This window comes from Nannospalax galili, unplaced genomic scaffold (assembly GCF_000622305.1).
Source record: "Nannospalax galili isolate Female #2095 unplaced genomic scaffold, S.galili_v1.0 scaffold100, whole genome shotgun sequence".
Classification (NCBI taxonomy): Eukaryota; Metazoa; Chordata; class Mammalia; order Rodentia; family Spalacidae; genus Nannospalax; species Nannospalax galili.
In genome coordinates this window covers 10689285-10697486 of record NW_008352891.1, presented here as the reverse complement: position 1 = coordinate 10697486, position 8202 = coordinate 10689285, and the positions used below count along the sequence as shown (strand labels likewise).

The following is an 8202-nucleotide window of genomic DNA, read 5'->3' as shown; positions in this document are numbered from 1 at the left end:
TAACATATTCAGTTACACATTCCAGAACAAGGATACATCTCTTTCAAAGGTGGCTGTAAATTTTTAGGTTCACAGTTGAATTAATACAATCATACAATATTGAACTCAGTTATAAACCCTGTAAGACATAAAATTGAATGAGTTTTTACCCTTTAAAGAAGATCTCCATTTCATTTTAAGATATGCTGTTTCCTACATTTTTAATGCTACTAACACATGTTTTTTTAAAAAGGTACTTTGAGAGTTCATTCCCTTAAAATTGTAGAAAGTTTGGCTATAGGAATTCTGCAGTCTGAAGCCTTACGATAAAATGAAGTCGCTTTGCCCTTCCACCTACTGAGACCAGGAAGTCCACGTTCACCCTGAGCAGTACAGGATGCAGCATGTGCTCCTTGGTGAGCATTGCCTGGAAGATTAGTGTGTTTGCTGTCACATCGTTAAAACATGTGGGTTGAGAAAGGTTAGTAGCTTTTACCGATGAGATTTTTTTTTTCAAACTTTATGCTTTTTCATTACATTTATTTGGGGGGAGGGGTATGTTGTAGATCATAGAACAACTCCTAGGAGCTGGTTCTCTCCTTTATCTTGTAGGTCCTGGGGATAAATCTCAAGTCATCAGCCTTGACTGCAAGCACCTCATTCCACTGAGCCATGCTGACCGCTACTCAGTGGTTCTGGGGAATAATCAGTCATGGCTCAAGGATTTCCATGACACCCAAACCCAGTCTCAGGGGTGGCTTCATGTGCTCTTCTATGCACCCTGAAAGATCGGAGTCAGATGGAATAAAGTCAAGACAAAATACCAGGTAGCTCAGATCAAAAATGGTTAAAGATAGGGCTGGAGAGACAGCTCAGCAGTTAAGAGCACTGGCTGCTCATGCAGAGGGCCTGGATTCAGTACCTACCACCCACAAGGCAGCTAACAATCATCCATAATTCCAGTGCCTGTGAATCCATTGACCTCTTCTGGTCTCTGAGGGTATTGCATACACATGGTACACTTACAATCAGGTAAAGTATTCATACACATAAAATTAAAAACAGATAAATAAAAAAATTAAAAACATTAAAGATGAAAATACAGGTCTTGAAACTTTTTCTATGCATCCATCAAGGTGCATACTTGGGAATGTTAATGTTTAGGCCTTATAATAACTCATGGGATTGGAGAGATGGCCAGTGGTTACGAATGCTCTTGTAGAGGTTCTGGGTTGGGTTCCCAGCACCAACATGGCAGTGCACAGACATCTGTAACTCAAGTTCCAGGGGCTCCCACACTCTCTTCTGGCCTCCACAGGCACCAGGCACACAAGTAGTATACTTATATCCAAGCAAACAAAATACACATATAAAAATTTAAAACATCCATTTAGCATAATATATGGATTTATTTTAAAAATAAATGCACACATTCTTATAATATGCACCAAAGAGTTTTTTAACACTTAAATTGACATGATGGATTGTTTGAGCATTAGTGCCTAAAGGATTAGGTGGGATTCTATGATCAGTGGGCATAGGAATGTTCCAGAATGGTTTACAAATAGGTAGCATTATCAGGGGTGTCCAACCTTTTAACATTGCAACATGATGTCATCTGCAAATGTGTAGGGATGCATTTATAACTTTCCTGGACTATCTGGGGCCTACAGGATGCATGCTAATGCATTTATGAGCCTTACCTAATTGGGCCTCAGCATCTTGAAACACATCTGCTGATAAAAGCAATTCAGAAGGGTTGGAAAGATGGCTCAGCAATTAAGAACACTGAATGTACTTGCAGAAGACTTGGGTTCAAATCCCCGCACCCACATGGCAGCTAACAACTGTCCATAACTCAAGTTCCAGGGGATCCGACAGCCTCTTCTGACCTCCATGGGCATTGCACGATACGGGTGCACTTACCTACATGCATACACTTAAAAATATAAAAATAATAAAATTTTAAAAAGACACTTAGAAATAATTATTATATAATTGTTAAAATACAATTACATGATAAATTAATTTATATTTTCTTTCTCTTTTTTTTTGGAAAAGGAGACTTGAGGACAAAACTTAAACTTCCTGGTTGTTAGTGAAATGAAAGCTAAATGATTCACCAAAAACAAAATAGACATTGAAATCTCTCAATACATATGTGTATATTGATATAAGTAATAGAGGATATTTGTCATTTGGTTCAGCAGTTGAAATTATATCAAACATATTTCTGTACCTTTTCTTTCCTTTTCTCATAGGAAGTATTTAACAGCAGAATCACAATGTTTAAGCAATTACTTATTCTAATTACTTTAGGCAATGAAAGATATTTATACCTTTTCAACAGCAAATCCTTAATTAGCATATTAATCAAAAGATGAATAATTTACAAGTTTAGTAACAGATATGAATTATCCTAAAAAAAAGGCTTTGTTCACAAGGAGCTTAGAAAGTTTTTTTCAATTGTTTGTGATACACATAGATACCTAAGAGTGTTCAATCAACTCTGTTTGCTGAGCATGATGGTGCACTCAGGAGGCAGAGGCAAGTAGACATCTCTGATTTCAAGGCCATTCTTGTTTCCATCAGAAGCTCCAGGCCAGCCTGTGCTACACAGTGAGACCCTATCTCTAAACAAAGCAAACCAACCAACCAAACAACCTTTGGTGGAAAGAAAAGGCAATTATTTAAATGGGGAACGGGGAATGACATCTGAAACAGTGCCCGAGTCCTTTCTGTCCTGCGGTCCTGGTCCTGATCTTTCACTCTCTCTGAAAGGCAAATTAGAAATGAGAAGCAATATTCCAGGTTTCCCTGGACCCCAAGACCCTGCCTGGGAAGAATGTCTGAGCATGGTGGTGTGGGCAGACTTTTCTCTGCCTGGAGGTGCTCAATGTGGGGTGAGTTTGCCTAGTGCTTGAGATGACAGTTCACAGGAGCTGAGGGGCAGGCATGGCTGGGATTTCACACAGGATGTAAACGCTCTCAGATTTGATGACATCAGCATTGCAGTTTTGACCTTCTGAAGCCGAGCACGTCTATCCTTCCCACAGAGTGACACATACCAAACAATTTATAAGTCCAGGACCAAGCTTGGTGGGGTGTGCTTATTGGAAATTTCATAGTGTCTGCTTTCAAGTGTAGCATCTAACTGTGCATAAATAGAAATGGTATTCTGAGATATGGAGTGCATTGTGCTTAATAAATATGAAATGAGTTGACATTATGATGGGGACTTTGGGCTGGACAGTGCTCTGAGCTTAGAGTGACAAATGTTCCAAGTTCACCCCAGTCAACTCACAGTCCTCCCTGGGCCACAAGGTGTGGTCAGCTTTGGCAGAGAGTGCAGTCAGGTCTGGTTCCATTTCCAGTCCCTTAATATTGCCCATGCAGCTTCTTATTCAAATATGTTAAAACATTCTTCTATTAAGCATTATTCTAAATGAAAATACTTTCAGTCTACTGTAAGGAAATTTGCTTTGCATTAATAGTGCAAGAATGAGAATACTGAACATTGTCCAGATTTAATACAACTCTATAGTAGACATGGCTAAGAAAGAGGTGCTCAGCATTGGAGGAAACTGAGTCTGTGTCTATGAACCCCTCAAGTGTGGGAAAAAAGAAAGAAAAAGACCCACCACTGGGTGCTTTCCTGAAATTATGGCAGTACCTGCTGGCTGATTTTCCTGGGGTGGCTCTACTTAGGTATGCATTGCTCTTATTTTAGTTCATTTATTCTGTAACATTTTTAACTCCACTGTTGCATACCAGCTTATCACCAAACAGAAAGGATGGGCAGATATAAAGTGGTGTCCTTACTAATGGCCCAGGGCCAGGCTTAAGTGACACTGACCCACTGGCCACCTCAGAGCTATTACCTCAGTTCATCAACCATCAGCATGTGCTCAAACCCACCCCAGGCCTTAGGGTCTCAATGCTCCATGCAACTAACCACCATTTTTCTTTTCACTGAAGACCATGACCTCCATTGTCAAAGCCAGTTATGTGCATAACAGAAGCCACTGCTGTGTGAGACCTGGTGTCCTTGACAAACTCTTCATTTTAGAATAACTTTAGATTTCCAAAAAATATGAAAATATCAGTCCCTTCTGGTGTGCCCAGCTTTCCTATTATTAACAATTTGGTGTGCTGCAGTTGCCACAGACGTTAAGCCAATGACAAAGCATAACCAACTAAAACCCAAAGTTTATACACATTTCCTTATTCTTACATCATGCTCTTTTTCTGTTATTTTGAGTTTTCAGGGACAGAACCTTTCTCTGTGAAAGACATGAAGCATGTGTTGGGAACCACCCCCTTCAACTAGAGCCCATGAAAAGGCATCCTCAGAGGAATGCTGTGTCCTTTTCTCTCCCTTGTTTTGGTTTATATGAAAAAAAAATCCCTCAAGACTCCCTTAAATTAACATTCAGAGCCTGGTGTGGTGATACACTCCTTTAATCCCAACACTAGGGTGGTAGCGGCACGGGGAATATTTGGGAGATCAAAACCAGCCTGGGGGGGGGTCTAATTAGTGAGTTCTGGGTCACCTGGGGCTACATAGTGAGACCATTTCTCAAAAAAACAAAAACAAAAGCAAAGAAAAATTCATATTCAGGAATGAAGAACATCAAATTGGGAATGAACAGATAATTCATCAACCAATACAGAACAGTGGAGAAAGATACCTAGGAAGGTTTCAGAAACACTGACTTATATATCAATTTCCTAGTTGCTACAGCAAAATACCTGGCAAAAGAAACTTAAGGAAATAAGTGCTTACTTTGGCTTACAGTTCAAGGGTACAGTCCATCACAGTGGGGAAGGCACAGGGGCAGGAGTGTGAGGCAGCTGGTCATGTTACATCTGCAGTCAGGAAGCAGAGAGAGATGACTGCTGGTGCTCAGCTCCCTTTCTCGTTTTGATCCAGTCCAGGGCCCCCATCCCATGGGATGGAACCAGGTGCATTTGGAGTGGTCTTTCTACCTCACTTAACCTAACCAGAGACTCCCTCACAGACATGGCCAAAGGAGGTTTACCACCTAGATGATTCTAAATTCTGCCAATTGGCAATATTAGCCATCACAAAAATATTTAAATGTTGTATTTTTTAAAAATATTTTTTTTAATATTTTTATGCGTGTATTGCCTGCATATAGGTAAGTGCACCTGTGTCATGCAATGCCCACGGAGGACAGAAGAGGCTGTTAGATCCCCTGGAACTGGAGTTACAGATGGTTGTTAGTTGCCATCTCAGTGCTGGGATTCGAACTCAGGTCTTCTGCAAAAACAGTCAGTGTTCTTAACTGCTGAGCCATCTCTCTAGCCCCAGTTGTTGTATTTTTAAAATATTGTTTTACAGTACTTTTAACCTGGAGAAAAATTGCTTTTAACATTGAGTGGCATTTAGTGAAAGATGTGCATGGGTAGAATTTTTAAAAAAGCACCGATAATGCTGACCAAATTTAATTTATTTGATAAGCACAGGAATTAATTTGCCCAAATATCTAATTCCATAAATAAAAGTGGGTGAGGAAGCCATTGTTACTAAATTAAGTGGCTGTCATATTGAATGAGGCGATAATTACATTATGGTGTCATGGATCCTGCAGCACGAAGATACACACACAGACCAATAGAAGTTTTTTATTGTGCCAAAAGAGGTCCCAAATCCTTCCAATAATCCAGGTCTTGTGTCTGGAGCTGGAAACAGAGATCTTACTCATCAACCTGATGCACTGTTCCTTTTTCAGAAACATTGACACCATCCCCAAATTTTCTGATAGTCTTGTTTTTAAGTGTTATGGCTTGCTGAATCAAAGCTGCTAAATTTGTAACAAGTTCAATATCATTCTCTTCAGGGATTAATTCATCCTTCTGGGCTTGAGAAACAGAACAAGCAACACCTTTCTTCATCTGAACCCTGAAGATACATTTTTAACACAAGAAATTTCAGATTTCAACTAGAGACCCATTCTCCTGAATAATGACATTAACGGGGAAGTGAGCATACACAGACATCATCTTGTAATGGAATCCCAGTATAACACCTTTGATCATGTTCTAGATGTGGCTACAGATGGTTTACATAGTGACCAGTTCCTTTCTGTTTTTTTTGTACCATTTATCAACTCGCACCCCTTATTTTCCTTTCCAAATAGACTGAGTTCTACATTGATGTGGATGGATTCCCTGCAGAGGCTTCCTCTGGGACCCTTCATAATAACTGTATGTCCCTTAGGGTGATGTTAACATTTTCTGGAATGTCAATAGTCTGATTGTTGAGAATTGTCTTTATCCTTACAGTAGATGTGTCTCTGTTTCCATTTTAATGATGTTTTGATCTGGTTTGAAAAAAACCTCATTGGGGTCTCAGTGGTTAAGAGCACTGGCTATTCTTACAGAGAACATGGGTTTGGTTCCCAATACACACATAGTGGCTAACAATCATCCAGAACTGCAGTTCCAGGGAATCTGATGCCCTCTTCTGGCTTCCGTAGGAATTGTACTCATGGGTGCACTCACATGCAGACAAAACACTCAAATACTAAAATAAAATAAAATAATAAAATAGGATAGACATGCATGATCAAAAAGAGCCTCAAAAGAATTATGCAATGCTCTTTCTCACATTTATTGGTAAAAGCGCTATTATAGTAAAATATCACATACACACATGCACATATACACACAAATCCCACTTAAATGCCAGCCACTTTGAGAGCTACAACAATGTTAAGTCAATGCACCAGTTAATTAAAGCCTCTGGTATATTTTTAAAATATTTTATTTATTATCTTTATTTTACATGTGTGAGTGTATTGCCAGCATGTAGGTAGGTGCACCCAAGTCGTGCAAGGCCAGTGGAGGTGAGAAAAGGGCATCAGATCCCTTGGAACTGGAGTTACAGATGGTTGTTAGCCACCATGTGGGTGCTGGGATTGAACTTGGGTCCTCTGCAAGAGCAGTTGTTGCTCTTAGCTGCTGAGCCATCTCTCCAGCCCCAAGCCTCAGTGACGCTTGAGCGCCAGTATATCCAACAGGCAAACTGAAATTCCAAAATCAGAGAAACCAGCAGGAGTCACACCAGCCAAAAGATGTCAATAAAGATCCATGTGGCTGGGGCAGACAAAGAGCTATAAGTAGACTGGATCCAGCTGTTCATGAGGCCAGCAATTTATACTGAAAGCACATTCCAGACACAGCAGGCTCTCCATGGCCTGTCTCCCTAAGGACATTACCCAGTGACTATTCCCTAGGCCTCATCAGCATGTATATCACCTTTCCCTCTAAACTGATGAGCTTAGCTCTCCTGGTGTCTCTGACCTTCACCCCTGAACTGATGAGCTTAGCCCTCTCCATGGTTCTGACCCCTGACCTCCCTTGATAAGCCAAAACATCCTTCGATTTGTCCCTTTTCATTCTGACTGAACTTGGTTGTTTCCAGACTAAGTATTATAAAATATGTTTGCATCATATATGTGGTGAACATTTTTTCTTTTGTTTTCAACATTTTTCCTACATTCTTGAATGTCAACCTTTTGGGGGAGGAGCTTGAGGAGATTTTCTTTGAGTTTAAAAGAAAAACTACGAGTGGACAAGCTGTAAAACTTGGGAACTGTGTACAGGATGGAGATAGAGCAGAGTAAGGGAAAAATGTTTGGGCCGTTTTACCATTGTTCATTTACCTTCTCTCTTCCCCACCTCCCTGCTATAGATCTACTATCACATACACCCACATGTTTGCTGATCCTTTCAGTGCTTTCCTCTATGTTTGTTTTATCTCTATCATTTTTAATTTTTCAGGATGGGTGAACTGAGGAATGAGCCTCTTCTCATTACATCGTCACATTCAACTAAACATAGGCTATAGTAAGTTGTGTTCAGAGAGCCTCTAGCCCTAGGAGTGACACCCTTGAAGGTTTTGTGTAGAGAAGCGGGCATGTTGAAACTATATCAACCACAGTTCCACTTCTGCTGGGCTCTAAGTCGTGTGTGTGTGTGTGTGTGTGTGTGTGTGTGTGTGTGCGCGCTCTGTGTAAGCCGGAGAATACATGGTAGTGTGGACCTATCAGCCAGTCACTCTGCTATACAGAGAGCTTATAGAGCCATGAAAGTCTACTTCAATTCTCTAAAGCTAATGTACCAGTTTGTAACAGTTTGCTTTTTGCCACAGACAGGAGCACAGCATCCAGCTGGCTGTCCAGACCTAGCCCATAA

The 8202-nt window shown here is 40.4% G+C and overlaps 1 pseudogene; it reads right to left on the bottom strand.

Annotated features, from left to right (window-relative positions):
* Nucleotides 1-5700: 5700 nt before the first annotated feature.
* Nucleotides 5701-7344, bottom strand: LOC103747675 (annotated as a pseudogene).
* Nucleotides 7345-8202: the final 858 nt, after the last annotated feature.